General features: G+C 44.6%; 1 pseudogene; it reads left to right on the plus strand.

Annotated features, from left to right (window-relative positions):
* Positions 1-18698: 18698 nt before the first annotated feature.
* On the plus strand, positions 18699-19160 carry LOC121146745 (annotated as a pseudogene).
* The last annotated feature ends 1746 nt before the right edge of the window (positions 19161-20906 follow it).

A 20906-nucleotide genomic window follows, 5' to 3' on the forward strand; every position in this document is an offset into this window, starting at 1 on the left:
TGTACTTTTTAAAAAAGATTAAATTTTTATTGCAAAGTCAGATATACAGAGAGGAGGAGAGACAGAGAAGATCTTCCATCCAATGATTCACTCCCCAAGTGAGCACATTGGCTGGTACTGAGCTGATCTGAAGCCAGGAACCAGGAACTTCTTCCAGGTCTCCGACATGCGTGCAGGATCCCAAGGCTTTGGGCTATTCTCGACTGCTTTCCCAGGCCACAAGCAGGGAGCTGGATGGGAAGTGGAGCTGCTGGGCCCAGCGCCCATATGGGATCCTGGTGTGTTCAAGCTGAGGACTTTAGCCACTAGGCAACTATGTTGGGCCCTAATTTGTGTACTTTCAAGAGTTCCAGGAGAGGTGAGGCCTAGCAATAATGGAATGTGGACCAGGAAGCCAGGGAAAGGTGAATGTCTGCAGCTTTGTAAGTGTGTCCAGGTTGTTCGCTGTATGTCCCTTAGAATAACCTGTATTGCTGGGGAAGTTGGGACATAAGTCTCCAGGGTGATGACCAATTGTTCTGCTTGGGGTTTCAATTCAGATTGGACTTGCCACTGGACTTGTCATTTGCTAATTTCTATTGGGCCCACCAAGCTTGGTTTATAAAGACTCCTTAATATATTCTAGACTTGTCTGGTAAAATCTCTCCCGCACCCTGCACTCTGTTGCACTCCACATAAGTTAATTTCACTGTAATGTGACATTCATACAAAGAGAACAGATTCAATATAGTTCATAAGTCCGCCTTTGAGAATACAATAATCCTCACTCCTTCATGGAGTGTGTTATTAAATACTTTATGTGAAATTCAGTTTTGCTTCATCTGGCAAAACCATGGTTCTGGCCAAGTGACCTTGCGTTCCCCTGTGACTCCTCTTCCAGTCTGACCAGCCCTTGTCTGCTGGACTCTGCCTGAGTTCCCCCTCCGAGTGACACCTTCTGCTCCTGAACATTCCACTTCTAAAGACATCTACCAGGGTAGGCTTTTAGCACGGCAGGTAAAATGCTGCTTGGGACACCTGTGTCCCATGTGGGAATACTGCAGTTCCAGGTTTAACTCAACTTTCTGCTCCTGTTCCCTGCTGTTGGGCATCGTGGGAGGTAGCAGTTGATGGCTTGGGTATTTGTGGCCCTGCCCCCCATGTGGGTGCCTGGCTGGGTTGTTAGCTTCCGGGTTTAGCCTGGACTGGTCCTTGTTGTTTTGGACATCTGAGAAATGAATCACTGGATGGACAATCTCTGGCAGTCTCTCCCTCTCTGTCACTCAAATAAAATGAAAATAATAAGTAAATCAATACATACATACATGAGTTAGCAATCTGCCCTAGCCTATGTTTTATTTCCCCAGAGCGATGTAGATGTTAACTAGCCCTACCTGGAATCCTGGAATTCTCAAGCTGGAAAAACTCTACCGAAAAAGTAGCTGGTTCAATGTTGGTGAATAAGGGAGACATACACAAACACATATACACGCGATGCGCAGGTGTACATACACACAGATCCATCATAGAGTAAATGATGCTTAATGAAACGGGATTCTCCGGGTATGTACACACACTACATGCGGGTACCTAAAAAAGTTTATGAAAATGTACATGGTTAAAAAACTATGCATGAATTTTAAAGCTGTTTTGTATCAAACTAAATTTACTATTTAATTGCATTTTGAAATAAATTTCCTGCTGCAGTCTTGTATACTTACAGTAATATACAGACTCTCCCCAGGCACCCCGTATCAGAGTGTACTGCTAAGAACTGCTCAGTAAACAACACACAGGGATGTGATCTTACCAATCTGGTCCAGCGAGCTGAAGCCGCGCTAGCATATGCCAAGCAGAGCAGGTGAGTGAGCTGTTATCTGCCACTGGTATTTCTGCCATGAGAGTTCACGGTTTATTTGCGAGGCTGCAAGCCTCTTGAAAATCCAGGGATTCATCATTTTTTCTACAAAAATATTTATTTAGAGATAACTTGGAATGATAGGCATTTGAAAGAAATGCAGGCAGTATTTTAAATTCAGATAATATTTTCATAATGCCTTCCATACCCAGGTTTAGTCAGGATATATTGATGGATGGACAGATTAGTAAAATAGCTATTTTTTTTTTTGCCTGACCAGAGACTTTTAGAAGCAAATACATTTAGAAATTAATGTGTTTATATATACATATGAGCGAGTATCTGAGGCAATCATATGTTCAGAAATTACTAATGATCTGTTTTATATATACGCATATGTGAGGATACTTCATAAAGTTCTGGAAAAATAGATGTAAAAATGATAAGTTGATGGGCTGGTGGTGTGGCATACCATGGTAAGCCTCTATCTGCAATGCCAGCATCCCATTTGAGCATCAGTTCCAGTCCTGGCTGCTCCACTTCTGATCCAGCTCCCTGCTAATGTGCCAGGGAAGACAGTGGAGAACGTCCCAGGTCCTTGGGCCTTTGCACCCATGTGGGAGACCTGAAAGAAGCTACTGGCCTCTGCCCAGCCCAGCTCTGGCTGTTATGACCATTTGGAGAGTGGATCAGCAAATGGAAATTCCCTGTTTCTCCTTCTCTCTGCAAACCTGCCTTTCAAATAAAAATAAATAAATCTTTTAAAACAGCAAAAAATGTGAGTTGATTTTTTTTTTTTTTGCCAAATAATTTTGAAATCTCACATACATCAGTGCATAGAATGTAAGTTTCCTGCCTGCTCAGCTTGGTGTCTTAATTCTTACACATTTCTCATTTTTTCAGGGTTTCAGGTTATCAATCGGTTTTGCTGACTCAGTTTTATTAGTGAATCTGAGACATCTCAATTGTGGAATGCTTGTGTTTCTTTATTTACTTGGTCGGAAGCTGAGGAGTGCGGTGACCTAGGCAGGATGTTAACTGGCAGCTTCCCTCTACCAAGGCCGGTGCTCCTAGTCCCACATCCCAGGCCTCCGGACAAAGGTGGGCGAATTGTCAATCTTATCCCCATTGTGTGGGAGAAACAACACTTTTATTAGCCTGGGCTCACCTTCGGTGGAGCCCAGCAATCACTCTTTGCTCCTTCTAGAACTCTGACAGGTGAGAACGCCAGTTCAGTGCGACAGCCACTCTTAGGGAACTGTCTGGATCTGGAGTTTAAAGCACACTGGATATTGAAAAAGACACACCCTATACTGGCAAGCACATATAAGAATCAGGTCTGGGACCACCTCAGATGAAGTTTCTGTGAGGATACCTCCAACTAAACTGCTGATCTCAGAGCCCCAACCATGAAGAGACTATGTCAGTCAGTGGATTCTGAAGAGATTTTATTGTGCTTGGAACGGTGAGATTGGCAGCAATTCAGAACTGTTGAACTGTGGGGGCTGGTTGAGTAGGACCCTCAGAGCATGCTTCACATCAGGGACCTGGGATGGGTGGGAGGCTGGGTGGAGCTTCTCCCTTTGTTTCTCCCCTGACCCCAGACACAGGGGGAAAAAAGTGATGATATTAGTGTGGAAACAATGGTATAACCCACTTTCCTGTAGCCCTTGACCCTTTGTTCCCTAATCAACTAAGTAAGATTATTAAAAAAAAAAAGAAGAAGAAGAAGAAGAAGAAAGAAAAAGACACACCTTAAGGAAATACAGTTCGGGGATGAGTTAGCCAAGGTCTGGCTTCCTTGAAATTCGTTAATGATCCTTCTGCAGGAGTTCGTGGGGAAGGAGGGTTAGTGGTTTCTTTGTCCATTTTCTTTTGAATGTGGTGGATTCCCTGTGCCAGCCAAGCATGTACCTTGGGGTGGCAGCAGCTTATTTCCTCTGTGGGAGAAAGAAGTGTCAGAGCGAGGCCCCCGGGGGTGTCCCGGATGCTGCCTGCAGCTGTGACAGAGAGTTACAGCAGATTAGAAATGCATATTTTACAAGCGGAAGGGCATGGAGTGGTGTCCTGGATTCTGTCAGGCGTGCCCGGGGCTTTCTGTCACGCGAGGCAGAGGAGGGAGTCGAAGTTAGCACTCAAATCTTTCTCACGGCAAGGCTTTCTCAAGAGCCAAGTCACTCAACTTCTGTCCATAGGAAGAGAGTCAAATTCTCTAACTCTGAGGGCGACACGGCAACGTTACACGGAGAAAGGAAATAAAGGATGAAAGAGTCACTTGGCCATACTGTTTGCTCAGAGGTGACAATTTTCTCTTCCATAATCAAAGAAAAATCTAGGAGCAGAGACAACGGAGACTTGTGCTGTTGCGTGGACCAAAATTCACAAGGCCGTGGGACTATCAGGACTAGAGTGTTGAACTGTATCTCTGAGAACAGCTAAGATTGGGAGGGAAGGAGCAATGGGGAGTCTGGAATGGAGCTTGGGGCAAATTGGGGTCAGGTGCACACTTGTGATGCTGGCAGGTGCAAAGTCAAGCTCAGACTCTGGAGAAATTTGTCCTTCCCCCTTCAGAGCCCTGGGCAGAGAATCTGGTGATAACCCGGACGAAGGCAAGTGGAAAACACAGACTCCCCTAGAGCAGCAGGGGCGGCACACATCTCCTTCACCGGGGGTCCCACTTTCTCTGTCCTTTGCCCGCTTTTGGGCAGCTTCTCCACTCACTGCCCCAACCTGTTACCCTGGGCTGGTTCTGATCAAGCTTCCAAAGCTGCAAACGCTGACAGGAAGAAGGTGAATTAAGAGAAGCTCCATGATCAGTTTGGAGTCTGGTATGAAGGACAAGCCTTGAACTTCTACTGGGCAAAACGGTTCTTTTCTACGTTGCCTTTCGGGGAGGCTCGATCAACAGCTAAAAATACAGGACAATCTGATGCATGCTATAACGTGGACAAATCCTGAAAATGTGCTAAGTGACAGAGCCTGCTCAGCAACATCCACCTAGCGTGTGATTTCATGAGTGAGAAATGTGCAAAATGGAAAAATCTAAAAAGACAGAAAACAAACTCTTGTAGGAACTCTGGGCAGTAGAACGGGATGCTGAGATGAGGGTTGAGGTGGGGGAAGAGGTTGACAGATTATGGTCACAAGATTTCTTTTTTGAGGTGATAAGAATGTTCTAAAATTAGGTTGTGGCATTGGTTTTGCCACTCTTTGAATATACAATCATGTACCACTTAACTGCAGGGACCCATCCTGGGAACTGTCACAATGTGTTGCTGTGTGAGCATCAGAGTGCACTTACATGCATGGAGAGGGCTGTGATATCACTACGCAGAATAATCTTAACAAGCCCAGGCTGAATATGTGGACAGTTACTAACCAAAACTGTGTGTATGGCATGTGACTGTGCTGAAACCTGCAAAACTGTCTACCTTAAGGTGATAGAATCTCATGTGGGAATATCTTAATGGGGTTTTTATTAAGAAAATATAAGCCCCGAGTTAAATATGAACTTTAAGGACAAGCAAAAGAAATTTACATCCAATGTTATTCCTAGGACATACTTATTTGTATTAAGAATTATTTATTTAAGGGCCATTGCAATGGCTCGATTGGCTAATCTCCTACTTGCAAGTGCCATCAGCCTATATGGGTGCCAGTTTATGTCATGGCTGCTCCACTTCCCACCCAGCTCCCTGATTCTAGTGTGGGAAAGCAGTAGAGGATGGCTGAACCTAAGGACCCTGCACCCTTGTGGGAGACCCGAACGAAGCTCCTGGCTCCTGGCTTCAGATGAGCACAGTTCCTGCAGTTGCAGGCATTTGGGGAGTGAACCAGCGGATGGAAGGTCTTTCTCTGTCTCTCTTTCTCTCTGTAAGTTTGTCTTTCAAATAAAAATAAATAAATCTTTGGAAAAAATTAACCTAGAGTTCTACTAACTCTTCCGCAGGAGTGGAGGGACCCAGGAACGTGGGCATCCACTGCCCTCTGCATTGGCAGGAAGCCGGATCACAAGCAGAGGGGCTGGGCTTGAATATACAGCATGCGGGCATTCCAAGCAGCAGCTTACCTGCTGCAGCACAAGATCACTTAAAAAGCAAGTTTTCTTGTAGCCAAGGCCGAGATCCAGGAAGAAAAAAGTAGCTTTTTAAATTTCATTATGAATAATGTCTTTAAAAATATGGAAAATCTTTAGAAGTACAAAGCATTGAATATTTTTGTAAGATTCTTCCAGTCTTTTTTTTTTTTAAATAAAAATTGCCATTGCATTGCAGACATCATGGGGGTTGTTCAAGAGTACGACTCTTTTAGACATTTTGTGACTTGAGCGTATGAGAGATTATTAGAAATGATGTTGGCTGGACATTGAGATTTTCTATAAAGATTGTCAGTTTACAAAAGAAAATGAAGGTTTCTTTGTCTAACGGTGAAACATGTACACACACAAAGGATACTTCATGAAGATCATGGAAAATGTAATTAGAATTGTGAGCAAAGAAAATTCAAATATATGAATCATTTTTTATAATTCAGATTTTTGCATGAAGACACACTATTTTTCACCAAAATAAGTTCACCCTAATCTATATACTCCCCATTTGTCCCCCAAATGGATGTTTTGCACTTGTTTTAAGGAGGGTAAATCCCAGCTAATTAGAATTTTGTAATTTTCAAACTTGTATATGAAATGACCACACCTCTTTTTTGATACTGAAAAAAAAAACCCAGTTTAAAATTAACAACACTGGGACCCAGTGCCATAGCATAGTGGTTAATGTCCTCTCCTTGCACATGCCAGGATGTCATATGGGCACCAGTTCTAATCTCGACGGCTCTGCTTTCCATCCAGCTCCCTGCTTATGGTCTGGAAAAGCAGTCGAGGACGGCCCTTAGCCTTGGGACCCTGCGCCCGTGTGGGAGACTCCTGGCTCCTGGCTTTGGATTGGCTCAGCTCAGGCGGTTGCAGTCACTTCATAAGTGAATAGTGCATGGAAGATCTTCTCTGTCTCTCTTCCTCTCTGTATATCTGACTTTCCAATACAAAAAATATATTAACAAAAGGACTACAATGGCACAAATCAATGAAAGACCGTTAATTAACTTGCAGGTTGTGTGTTCAAAACCATTCGTGTTAGTACAGTGGTTAAAAACAATCCTATTTCTTAATTTATATGTGGAAAATACAAAACTTAAATAGCTGTCAATTTAACAATTTGATCCATTGGTTGGTTTTACATGGTACAGGATTTAAACATCGTGTAGGAAGGCGTTGTTGGAAAAAGGAAAGTTTATGTGTATATTTTTTAAGTAAGGAGGAGTTAAGAATCTGAAAAGCAAAGCAGGACCAAATCTACCTTAAAATGAAAAGCTCAGACGGCTGACTCTATTTGAGAGATTTTTTTTTCCCTGGCATTCCTGTGTTTCTGGCAACAGGAGCGAGGAGGAGGCTGATGTCCCCAGCGCTGGCACCGAGCTCGGAAGCCTCTGACTGGCCCTCTTTGTCTTCTGTTGACTCACGCGATCTCATGGATTTTAGCCCCAACCGTGCTAATTGAAGCTAAAGTGTTAATGAAGAAGTTCAAGTGTCCCCACGACACAAGGTTAGGAAACTCAGGGTCATACATTGCACTCTGAAAAGCAGGTAGACCCCTCAGCGCTTAAAACTGGGGTAAATCATGTGCCGGTTGGACTCGAGCCAAAGGACCAGCTCCAAACGCACGAGAACAATTGAGCAATGAGGTTATTGCCTCGAAAGGCTGACTTAATTAGACTCATTAAAATTAGCAGCCTTCAGTAGGCAAAAATACGTGACGAATGCAAAAGATGCACACGGCTGAGAAAAGCTGGTTCAAGATGTGTGTACTTGAAATTAGTGTAAGGTTAGTTCCACAAAGGCTGGGTGAAAAAGAGTTCCTTTTCATTCATTTGTACACACTGAATATGTTTGAAGCTGGTACTAGTTTGCCCCAGTCTTCTGTTTATTTAGCCTGGAATCTTTGCCCTTGCTATTTCATTTTCTCTTTCTCTGATTCCCAGTGTCAATTTCCATGGAGGTCAAGGACATGGAACAAGGAATTTCTTTTAGGTCTCAGGCTTCAGACAGTTGGCGGAGCTCCTCAGGGTCTCTACCCAAGGCTGTTGTTCCATCTGGTAATGATGTCTTCCTGGGCTGTGTGGACCAGCACGGAGGAAGGAAAGCTGGGTGTGAAAGCAGATTAGCAACAACAGGCTCACCTGTGAGGACACACTGGCGCCCACAAGAACACAGGAACTCATGGCTCTGTGCTAAGACAGATAGCTCGGAGGAGCTGCCTGTGCACCTGACCGTGAACAGAAGAGATGGTGGGAACAGAAGATGGAAGAGCCAGTCCGGCTGCTGGCCCATGAAGCAGGGGGCACCTGCAGGTCAGCAGCATGTGTTGGGGCAGGCACCGCCTGCAGCCTGCCCTGACCTTCGGAGCCTAAGGGCAGGGCAGAGGTCTGGCTTTTGTCTTCCACATGTGACACCAAATTCTCTTGTGGCCCAATCCTGACCCAGAAACACACGGGGGGAGTGCTGGGAATGGGATTCCCCCTATCAGCTCAGTTGATTCAGGACAGAGCCACCATGCAGCAAAGAGTCAATAATTCCTGCTGTCACAGGGTTTACATTCTAGTGAGCAAATAGATAATCAATCAGTGAGCGTCCGTATGTGCGTGTGTACCTTACAACCTTCTGGGGTTAACACTGTGATGGTTTGGCTGTCGTGGTTCCCAATGCAAGCTTACATAATTGCCTCCGTAAGGATATGGACTGCAGGCGCCGCTCCTTGTTGAAACCCGCCACCCCAGGTTTAGTCTTTGTTCCCCACTCCTCTTCTACCTGCACTAACTTGCCATTCCACTTTCTGCCGCGAGGAGGCACCCATCAGAAGCTGAGCATATACAGGTACCAAGCTTGGGAACTTGCAGAACCTGGAACAGGAATGAAACTCTTTCCTTTACTTTTTCTGTAGTGTCAGGTCTGTTATACCCACAGAAAATGAACCAAGACTCTTGTGCTATTCCCTTTGTACAAACAAGGAGATTGAGGTGAAAATAGGTTAAGCATTCTGCTCTAAATCTCATACCTAAAGTGCTAGAGCCTGGCTCAAGGTTGTTTGTAGTTAAAGCCCCCGGCACAGATGGCTAGCTCACTGATTCTGCACATTGCGTTCCTTACACGCTCACCTCAAAGCTGAACCTGCTGCTCAGCTGCCATCACAGATTTTGGTAATTTAGTGCATTGCTACTCTTACTTTTAAGAGATAATGTGAGGGGTCAGTGCAATGGCATAGCAAGCTAATCCTCTCCTTGTGGTGTCTCCATATGGGTTCCAGCTCTACTCCTGACTGCTCCATTTTTGATCTATCTCCCTGTTAATGGCCCAGGAAAAGCAGCAGAGGATGGCTCAAGAACTTGGGCTGCTGCACTCACATGGGAGACCAGCAGGAAATTCCTGGTTCCTAGGTTCAGACTCAGCTCTGGTCATTGTAGCCATCTGAAGGGTGAACCAGTGAATGAAAGACCCCACTCTCTATCTCTTCCTCTCTCTGTATCAAGGAAAATAAATACATTTTTAAAAGAGATAAAATAGAAATTTTTATTTAAAAATAATATATATATTTATTTTTAAAAATATATAGGCGTGTTCAGTGCACTTGCTGAGTCCTGTGCGTTCTTCAACTGGCCTCTTGTAAATGCCAGCGTGGACTTGAGCCTTTAGCAGTCTGAGTAAAGTTGAGTATGGACCTGTGGCCTAAGTAGCATGAATCCTGAGACATGTCTTTCTAACGTGCTTTTTAATTCTTTGAAATCCACTGGAGAATAGGAGGAACAATTGTTGCTCCTTCAAAGATTCATCTTGGGGCCGGGGCGTGCTAATCCCATAATCCAAACAAGTCGCAACGGGGAGCAGAGGCGTGGTCCCCACGGAAGCCGGCCGGCCGCACTGCGGTTCAGACTCCACAAGAAGGATCCTGCGGAAGGGTTCCCAATGCCTTGCTCGCCTCCGTTGGAGGAGGTTCTCAACTTCAGGCCCAAGTCGCGTGTTTTGAACGGCCTCGGATTGAAAAGGTCTTTTGTTGACGTTCATCTAGTCTTGTGTTACAGTAAACCCATGGAAGGCCGTGTGTGACCAGGAGGAAGAGGGCCCCACCCGCCTCCCCGGCTCTGGCATTGGCTCTGTGGGCGCCCATAGCAACGAGGGCGGAGCGCTGCTTGCTGGCTGGGTTTTCCTTTTGGTCTTGACGTCATAGCAGTTAGAGCTGCAGTATTTCCTCAGATATGCAAGGGAAGGGAGTGGTGACTTCCTAAAGGAAAGTATTGGTATTTTTAGACTGAAATATGCTTTCAGAAAGCCCCCTTTCAGAAAGCACCTACAATCAGAGCATTCTAACAGAACATACATTGTGAGCCATAGTGAAGGTGGCTTATGAGATGTATTTTAACGATGTGAGAAAGAGATGAGCAATTTTTTTTTCTATCTTAAAATAGAAGACAAACAAAACAAAACAAAAACCAACCCCCAAACCTCTGGACTTTAGACTATCTGTCCGAACTTCATTTTCATCTGAACTCTCTGTGGCTAGTGCATCAGCGGCTTCCGGGAGAACTATGCCCCTTGCAATGAAGGGTCCAGGTCAAACTGCATGGATAAGGAACTTGGGAGGCAGGGATGTTGAGTAGGTGATGGGGAGAGAAGGTAGGAGAGAAATGCTTTGCTGTGACAACACAGCACACAACACTCACTGTTTGCTATAAGCTTCTGGACTATCAGAGTTCCAGGGAGCCCTCGGGGTGTTGCTGACCGTGTGCCCAGAAATATGCATGCTTAAAAGGCTGCCCAGTGTGCTGGTCCTGTAAACCCTGGGACAATTGCTTCACTTAACTCATGGTCTGTGAGGCAGAGAGGGGTGAGCAGCAGCCGGTTAATGCAGGACCGTTGGAGACGTGGGTCATGAAAGCAGCACATTGTTCCAATGTGAGTGTCAGCCCGTGGACAAGACCTTGACGTGATGCTGTAGGGGTCTCTGGGAAGACAACTCCCAGCCCAGTCTCTCTCCACTCCCCTCTTATTTACTTACCTGGAATCAACACCTCTATGTCATAGAGATAAAATGGGAAGACTTTTTTTTTTTTTTGAAGGAGCTATTTATTGATATTGGAAAGGCAGATTTACAGGGAGGAGAGACAAATCTTCCATCTGCTGTTTCTCTCCCAAAATGGTTGTAATGGCCACAATTGAGCTGAAGCCAGGAGTGCCCTTGGGGTTTCCCATAAGGGTACAGGGTCCCAAGGCTTTGGGCTGTCCTCCACTGCTTTCCCAGGCCACAAGCAGGGAGCTGGATGGGAAGCAGGGTTGCCGGGATTAGAACTGGCGCCCATATGGGATCCTGGTGCATTCAAGGTGAGGACTTTAGCTGCTAGGCCATTGCGCTGGACCCTTATTTGCCTGTTTTTATGACTGGAAAACTTTTTAGGGTGAGTATAAATTCGCACATGGGTGTAACATATAATTCAAAGAGGTCCCTTTCATACTAGTTCAATTTCTTCCCATAACATGGATACAATCTATTAGTATCACACAGACTTGTCCCGTGTGTGTGTGTGCGCAAGTATTTGGTTCTATGCATCTTTATCACCTGTGTAGGTTTGTGAATCCACAAGGTTCAGACTGTTTCATCCCTACAAAGATGCTGTTGCTTTTTTAAAAAGGTTTATTTATTTATATTGGAAGGGCAGATTTTATAGAGAGTAGTTTATCTCACGACTGCTAGTTGGTCTAAGTGACTGCAATAACTGCAGCTGAACCAATCTGAAGCCAGGAGCCAGGAGCTTCTTCCAGATTTTCCATGCAGGTGCAGGGTCCCAAGGCTTTGACCCATCTTCGACTATCTTCCCAGGCCACAAGCAGGGAACTGGACGGGAAACAGGGCTGTTGGGATTAGAACCCGTGCCCACAAGGGCATGCAAGGCGAGGACCCTAACCACTTACACTATCCTGCTGGGCCTGAAATGTGATGTTTTAAAACAGTTTTACTGCATATGTTTCTGGTGTCATACCCAATGTTTGATAACCCTAGGTTTGATTTATTCCTAGGGTGTGGGCATTTGGTGCCATGGTTAAGTTGCCACTTGTGATGCCTGCAATCAGTATTGGAGTATCTGGTTCTAGTCTAGGTAATCCTGCTTCTGATTCAGTCTCCTGCTGATGCAGGAGCTCAAATACTTGGGCCCCTGGCACGCACCTGGGATACTTGGCTAGCATTCATGTCTCCTGGCTGTATCCTGGCCCAGGCGTGGTTGTTGTGAACATTTGGGAGAGCAAAGCAGTAGATGGAAGATCTCAGTCTATCTATCTGTGTCTCTGAGTCTGCAACTACAATGAAAATAAAGAAATCAAAATTATTCAAAAGATTTAGTCCTATTACTTATAAGACTTGAACTATTTTAGCTCTTACATTCAGGTTTATGATCAACTTCCAGCTAACTGTTGTGTCTGATGCGAGTGTATTTTTGATTTTGTGTATCCTCTGTTTTAACACTGTTTCTTAAAAACACTTCTCTCTCATTGTATTTTGGCGGCACCCATATTGAATATCAGCCAGCCACAATGCAAACACTCATTTCTGACTGTTCCCTTTTCTCCATTGGGCTGCATGTCTGCCACTGTCTAGTGCCTAGTCTATCCTTTGATAAATGTTAATTTTGACAAATGCACTGTTTAGAAATTTCTAGAATGTTCTAAGGATTCTGTCTCTGAGCACTCGGTGGCTGCCCCTGGCTCTTAGCCTCTCATGGTGGTAGAGGTCTCCTGTGCGGTGTTTCAGGAGTCCAGCTGGGTCCTCGGAGGAAGAGCGCATCTTTGTTGCCTGTTAGCTGGGCACCTCGCTGATCTCTGCTGGCCTTTCTGCGGTTCTCCCAACTGGGTTTTTACGTTAGAGCCATCAACAACACCTCACCTTCTTCCCGCCCTTGAAATCATCCTCTGTGTGTCTTCCTTCAGGCAGAAGGAAGTTCTACTTCAGAAAGCTCATGTGATCACGTTTGGTCCACCCAAATATTTCAGGAAAATCTCATTCAGGTTCAGGAAAACTAATTATTCTTAATAATTAATAATTATTATAATAATCTTATTATATCTTCAGAGCCCCTTTTCCGTGTAATGTTACATATTCACAGGGTCCAGTGACATGTCCAGACCATGGACATGACTGGCGAACCACAATTTCAACCTATTACATAGGGACTGCAATGATCAAGTTAGAGCTGTGATTACAGCTCTGTGAAAACATTTTGCATTTGCCTTCATTTGGATAGATTGTTGTTACTGATTGTGCAATTTTAAGTCGGAGATTATTTGAGCATTTAATGACATTCCTTCCTTTTGGTCATGATGGTGACAACACCAAGCCGCAGCACCTTCCCTTGGGCTTCCTCCCGGTTGACCACACCTCTCGCGCCCCAGCCACCATGACAGAGCAGACCAAGCACTTCCTGGCTGGAGGCATCACTGCCACCTTTTCAGGATGGTTGTGGGCTCAGTCAGCAGGTCAACAGCAACTGCAGGTCCCACAGTCCAGCAAGCAACTGGCAGACAAAAAGCGGTGCTAGGGTCACTCCCATGGAGTCAGAGAAATTGTTTTTCAGGAGGGGCCACTTGGCTGAACCCACCTGCTGCTTTCACATACAAGCACTCAAGCTTGGCTTTCCGGGACACCTTTGAAGATTTTTTTCTTTCTTTCATTCTTCTTTCTCTCTCTCTCTCTTTTAATTCCTCTGACTGCTTTTCTCATCTCTTTGCCTTTGGTTTTCCGCAGTTTCATTTCGCCATGCCTGTGTGTCATTTTGTTGTGCTCACTCTATAATTAGACTTTGCAGATCTTTTTAAGTCTGCAAGGTCATGCGACATATCAACTGTGGAATATTTTCTTCATTATTTCTTCAAATATTTCTTCTGCTCCATTTTCATGGAATTTAAATGACACATGTATTGGACTGTTCCATGGTCTGGCATGATGGCTCAGTTGGCTGATCCTCATCTTGCAAGCACTGGGATCCTGTGTGGGTGGCTGGTTGGTGTTCTGGCTGCTCCACTTCCCTTCCAGCTCCCTGCTTGTGGCCTGGGAGGGCAGTAGAGAATTGTCCCAAGCCTTGGGACCCTGTGGGAGATCCAGAAGAAGCTCCTGGCTCTTGGCTTCAGATTGGTGCTGGTCATTGCAGCCACTTAGGGAGTGAACCAATGGATGGAAGATGTTTCTCTCTGTCTCTTCTTCTCTGTGTAATTCTGCCTTTCCCCTATAAATAAACAAACAAATTTGTTTTACAGAGTTGTTTTTTTTTTAAATCACTGTTCCAATATAGTCCATACTCTTACGCCTTTTTGCCTTCTTGGTTTTCTTTGCACTTTAATTTTATGTGTTTCCTATTGACTTTATTTTCTTTTTTTAAAAAAGATTTATTTTTTATTGGAAAGGCGGATATTCAGAGAGGAGAGACAGAGAGGAAGATCTTCCGTCCAATGATTCACTCCCCAAGTGAGCGCAATGGCCGATGCTATGCCGATCCGAAGCCAGGATCCAGGAACTTCTTCCGGGTCTCCCTTGTGGGTGCAGGGTCCCAAAGCTTTGGGCCGTCCTCGACTGCCTTCCCAGGCCACAAGCAGGGAGCTGGATGGGAAGTGGAGCAGCCAAAATTTGAACTGGTACCCACGTGGGATGCCTTCACTGCTGGGAGTGACTTTAGCCATTATGTCACTTTGTGGCCCTGCTACATGTTTTTTTGTTTTGTTTTATTTTGTTTTGTTTTGTTTTCCTTTGAGAAACTCAGTAGAGTCAATATATGTCTTTTATTTGGAATATATTGTGACTTTTAACAGAATTCTGGGCATTGTCTATAAAGTGTTGAAAAGCTCAAGCTAATGTTGCCTTCCTTCAGAGAAAGTTGGTTGTTCTCTTGCTAAGCTGCTGGTGGGTGCCGAGCACTTGAGTGCAAAGAGGGACTGAGCAGGCTGTAGGCTGAACCTGTGCCATCGCCCAGTATGCCTTGTTTCTTTTCTCTTCTTTTGCTGATGTGCCTTGGAAATCTCCTCTGAGGACCCCACCCTGGACCTGCTCTTCCTGGCAGCTCATGAAACTCATCTTTGTCCCATCATTACTGAGGGACTGCCAAAATCTTTGCCCTAGTTTTCAGCGGAGCATTTAATCCTCTCAATCCTGTTCAGCTGCCTGGAAGGGAAAACTGTCCATGTTTGAAATCTTCCAATTGTGTCTTTCCAGGTGTATAAAGCTGCCAGAAGTCTGCTTCCCTGTCCATCAGAGGCAGCTCTCCGTTCAAGGAAAGCCCTGGCTCACTCCCAGGATTAACCAATTTCCTTCTAGCACAGTGATTGTAGAAGGTTGGATCACTGCTTCCTAGTTCTTGCTTCTGAAATTTTATAATATTTTTTCTAATTGCTTCAGCTCAGCAAAGGCCAAGCTGAGCCGATCTAAAATCAGGAGCCAGGATCTAGGAGCTTCTTTCATCTCCCACACACGTGCAGGACCATCCTCTACTGCTTTCCCAGGCAAGAAGCAAGCAGCTGGATAAGAAGTGCAACAGCTGCGACAGGAACTGGTGCCCATACGGGATCCCAGTGGCATTCAAGATGAATACTTTAGTCACTGGGCTACTGTGCCGGGCCCAATACATATCATTTTAAAAGTGATGTCAGTGAGGTCTTCTTTTAAAATTTTTATTTGAATTACAGAGTTACAGAGAGGAGACACAGAGAGAGGTCTTCTATTTATTGGTTCATGCCCCAGATAGCCTCAATGGCAGGAGCTAAGCTGATCAAAGCTAGGGATCTCCTTCAGCTCTCCCACATGGGTGCAGGGTCCCAAGGTTTTGAGCCATCCTCTGCTGCTTTCCTAGGCTACAAGCATGGAGCTGAATAGGAAGTGGAGTAGCTAGGGCTTGAACCAGTGCCCGTATGGGACAAAGATGGAAGATAAGCCTACTATGCTATGGTGGAGACTCTAAATAATTTTAAAATATTTCACGTTTAGTATTCTTAGAAATAAAAGTCTGTAATGAAGGTTTGTCTTGATATAGGTCTATTTTCTATTAAAATATGTTGTCTTTACTATGTATATGCATTTATAGTTTTGATGCGAAATGATTTTTTAAAAAGGTTTGTTTTTATTTGGAGGGTATATTTAGAGAAAGAAGGAGGCATAGAGAGAGATCTTTCATTGCTGGTTCACTCCCCAAATGGTTTTGGCTGGACCAGGCTGGAACCAGGAGCAGGAGATTCATCCAGGTCTCCCATGCAGTGCAAGGGACTAATAATTTGGTCATCTTTCACTGTTTTCCCAGGTGCATTAGCAGGGAGCTGGCTCGGAAGCAGAGTAGCTAGGACTCAGAGCCTCTGGTACTCAAACCAACATCCATATGGGATATCAGTGTCGCAGGCAACAACCCTACCCATTAAATCACAAACTTGATCCTAAAATAGTTTTAATACATGGAGTGCTTGTTTTATTTTTAAAATTATATTTATATGTTCCAAAAATATTTAAGAGGGTAAATAGGAAGTGTTAAAATGATGAACTGAAAATTCTCACAGGTCTTTTGCCACTTATTGTCCATGTCTCGATTCTGAAGAGTAATGTGAACAAATAGGAAATAGAATTAGTTCATTTTTATAAAAACATGGACATCTATATCTTCCATCTAGAATAAGTTAAATAAATGTCTAGAAGTTAATCAATATTTCTTGGATCACCAGGAAGAACCAGCTACATACAATGATTTTCTAAATGGTTTCATTAGCCACATCTACAGTCATTAACCAGAGCTCAACATACGAATCTAATTGTATCAAACGCCAGATCACAGTGATTCCGACATTCTACCTTTTCATAAATGCAACATGAGTTGGATCATTACACTTGTTCTCATGAATGACTGTGTTTCTTCTTTTAGAGGTTTTGATATCGCCATGTTTCAGATAACAGTTATCTGATTAACACAGAATTTCCCTAACGCTGTCTATTTTTAGTTGGATCTTCTATTCCCTTTGGGAACCTGCCATGTGCAGTGATCTCAGAGGAGGGCGGGCCTGTTCATGGGAGAATACACACTTTGGGCAGGATGACAGGGAGTTGGCACATTATAATTTCTACTGCTGGAGACCTCAGACATGCAGTTTTCACTTCCTTTTCTGATGGAGATACAACCAAGAGCAGAACTTGGCAAGTATTTCATTAAAACACACACACACACACACACAGAGATAATGAAATGCTGCCATTTAGTGAGTAGGAGAAAACACACAGAGAAGTGTTTGTTTTACTGCACAGTTTTGTTTGTAATGGTTTCTGTTGCCATTCCTTATTTGGAAGCAGCACATGAGCACATATGACCATGTGTGCACCTATGGGAATCCTAACAGTAATCGCATGAAAGGGGTGGCCTGTCCTGCTCTTTTCCCATGGCACCTCTTGAGGTGGCTGTCTTTTATATCAAAGATCCAATTCCGTGAGCATTCCCCTGAATTGCTGAATCCTGGCAAAGCAGTTGGAAGTCTGCAAGTTCACTGCTTTCTTTCTTCCCTAGGAAAGTTTACCAGTAGCAAAGGAATGAGAGTAAAATTTGTATTGGAGGAACTCTGAATCTACCTTAATTTATAAGTGATGAGAAGTAATATATCCTAAACTGACTATCTAGGAGTAATAGCCATCTTCTCACAATATACTTCCAAATCGGAGAGTCCCAGCACGGGTTAGCTTAGAAAGAGCTAGATGAAATATATAAATATCAGATGATGAAGACTGACCTTTCCTAAGATGAATCATTGATTGGAGTTTTTTCCCATTTCCAATGTCATCTGTGTATATGGAATGGTTCCTTTCTCTTTCTCCTCTCCATCTCTCTGCTCCTCTGGAAGGCTTATCTGCTGCCATCCTTCCATCGTTGCACCAATTAGGCATATTTTTGGAGGGGAGGGCAGAATTATGTATGTGTGTGTGCCCTTTTACAAACTCTAAGTATCCCCTCAGCTCAAATAAGGACAACATATTTGTCTCTCAAAATTTAACCCTCAGCATGCTGCCTAGGATCCAAATGTCTGATGCATGATTGCTGATAAAAGAGGATATAATTTAGCAACTTCCCATAACTTGCAGTTAAAGTTTGGGACATGCCTACTGTGCTATGGACATTAGTGTTACACAACACTTCAATAATGTGGTTTGGCTGGTGCAATTTTTGTTCAAATAAAAATGAGTTTAGCGTGGAATGTGGGTTGGGTTTATAATAACACACAGGAGACAAGTAAAACATTTTAATGGGGGAGAAGTGTTGTTCTAGGTTGATTTCGCCTTTTCATTGCTGCCACGCACAAGCATTGAGTGTGAAAAAGTCACTAATGGAAACAAAAGATGAAGACAAATATCTTTTTGTATACTGTTCTTGGACAGTTCTGAGCCATGAGGAGCTCTGCCACGGGGACTAAAGCCCCGGAGCAGGTGCTCGGTGAAGGGTGGGATGGAGAAGGGTCAGGCAGGGCTGTTGAATGTCATGAGACATCATTCAGAAGCATCTCTGTAATCAATCAGAGTTAATGTTTAGGCCAAATGAGACCTTTACTTCTGAGTAGAATTCATCAATCTTGACCTAAAAATAAAGTTCTTTTTTTTAAAAAAATTTTTATTCTAAAGTGAGGAATCAGGAGAGAGCAGCACCTAGGGGAACTTTGAGCCATTTTGAGAAACTCTCAAGGGTGGAGAGTCTTCCCTGGAAGAAAGATTAATGTAGGATTTCGACTTAGGTAAGAGTCTGTGAGGCCTACGCGCCGCCGCCTTCGCCACTTCCATGTCTCTAGTGATCCCTGAGAAATTTCAGCCCATTTTGCGAGTCCTCAACAGGAACATTGATGGGTGGTGCGCAACAGCCTTTGCCATCACGGCCATTAAGGGTGTGGGGTGAAGGTACGCCCACGTGGTGCTGAGACAAGCAGACACTGGCCTCACCAAGAGGGCAGGAGAACTGCCTGAGGATGAGGTGGAGGGGTGATCACCATCCTGCAGAATCCCAGACAGTACAAGATCCCCGACTGGTTCCTGAACAGACAGAAGGATGGGAAGGATGGCAAACACAGGTTCTGGCCAATGGTCTAACTAACAAGCTCCCTGAGAACCCGGAGCAGCTGAAGATCCGGGCGCACGGAGGGCTGCGCCACTCCTGGGGTCTCTGTGTCCCGGGCCAGCACACCAAGACCACTGGCCGCCGGGGCCGCACTGTGGGTGTGTTCAAGAAATGAGTTGGTAGGCCTTTTCTGTTAGTAGTTTATATACCATGAAAGCAGGGAGTAAATGGGAAACGGAACAGCTGGGACATGAACCAGCCGCAACCCACCCTCTCTTTTTTTTCAGAGTACAAACTCAAGGGCAGGACGGCCTGGATTTGAATTCTGGCTTGGTCACTCGGCTGAGATTTGCACCAATTGCTTCTCTTTGAATCAGCTTCTCATCTGTCAAATGAGGACAGCAGCATGGGCTCCACTTTAGCCATAAAGTGCTTAGCGTGGCACATGACACCAAAGCACCATATAAATGTTGCCTGTTTCTATTATTAATTATGTGGAACAAGCAGTAACAGACATGTAATTCAGGATATTAATAATATGCTATTCTTTCGAAGCATGTTATCATAAGCATTAAAAAAATCACTAAAATTGTGTAAGCAACATAGGGGTGGATGATCTTTGAACAAATCCTTTTGAAGGCTTGTAATTTAAACCAATGCTCACCTCATGGGAATAGAAGTTCTTTTGTAAGTTCTGAACAACACCCATAGAAAGGTTTTAATTGAATAGTTTGTGCAGATGCCATTGTTTCTGTCATATATTTTTTGCCCAGAATTATGAATTTAGGAGTTGAAATTCCTCTGCAATATGTGTATTATAAAAATAATATAGCAAGACATCTTTCATTGTAAACATGGACTTTCTTTAGGCACCGTAATTCTCAAGTCACTCAGTATAATTTTTCATCTGGGTACTTACGCGTTATTGCTCCACGTGAAACATGCATAGAACAGAAGCAACAGGGTTCCAGGGACTCACCTCTGTGTAACCTATCACCCCCCCAAATTTGGTAACTACAGTTTTACAACAGTGATGATTCTGGGGGATTTCAGGCAGGGCACCGTGGGGATAGATCACCCTGGCCACACCAATGGAAGGCTGGTTGGTGATACCTGGCTCCCCACCACGGAGGTTGTCAGTTCTTCTGCTCTGGGTGTCTGCTGGGGCTGGGGTGGTACAGACTGTGTGGGGCTGGCTACTGTTGCTGTCTACACATCTTCTCCTTGTGGCTAGCATGAGCTGCCTCACAATATGGTGATCTTAGGGTGGTGGTACTTGCTACATGGTGGCTGATTTCCAAGAGGCAGGGTTGGGAGATATGGAATTAATAAGGCCTGTTCCCAGACCTTAGCTCTATTCTACTGCCCAAAGAAAGTAAAGCACCTGCCCAAGAATCAAGTAAGTGGGGAGGCAGACTCCACATCATGATGGGGAACAGCAGGAGTATGTCATGGATATAAATAGCAACCAGACCTCTGTTGGCTGCCATTTTCAGAAACTGCCAGCTGCGGGCCTGGCGCGGTGGCGCAAGTGGTTAAGGTCCTCGCCTTGCACGCCCGGGATCCCACATGGGCGCCTGTTCTAACCTGGCAGCCCTGCTTCTCTTCCAGCTCCCTGCCTGTGGCCCGGGAAAGCAGTCGAGGATTGCCCAAAGCTTTGGGACCCTGCACCCGCGTGGGAGACCCAGAAGAGGCTCCTGGCTTCAGATCGGCATAGCATTGGTCGTCGAGCTCACTTGGGGAGTGAATTATTGGACGGAAGATCTTCCTCTCTGCCTCTCCTCTTTGTATATCTGCCTTTCCAATAAAAAAACAAAAAAACAACAACAAAAAAAAACAAAAAACCCTGCCAGCTGCCACAGACAGGATTTCAGATTCAAGGCATTTGGGCTGGAATGTGCCTCCCTGGCAGATGATCATC

The sequence above is a fragment of the Ochotona curzoniae genome, unplaced genomic scaffold (genome assembly GCF_017591425.1).
Source record: "Ochotona curzoniae isolate NIBS_2020 unplaced genomic scaffold, NIBS_Ocur_1.0 scaffold_4505, whole genome shotgun sequence".
Classification (NCBI taxonomy): Eukaryota; Metazoa; Chordata; class Mammalia; order Lagomorpha; family Ochotonidae; genus Ochotona; species Ochotona curzoniae.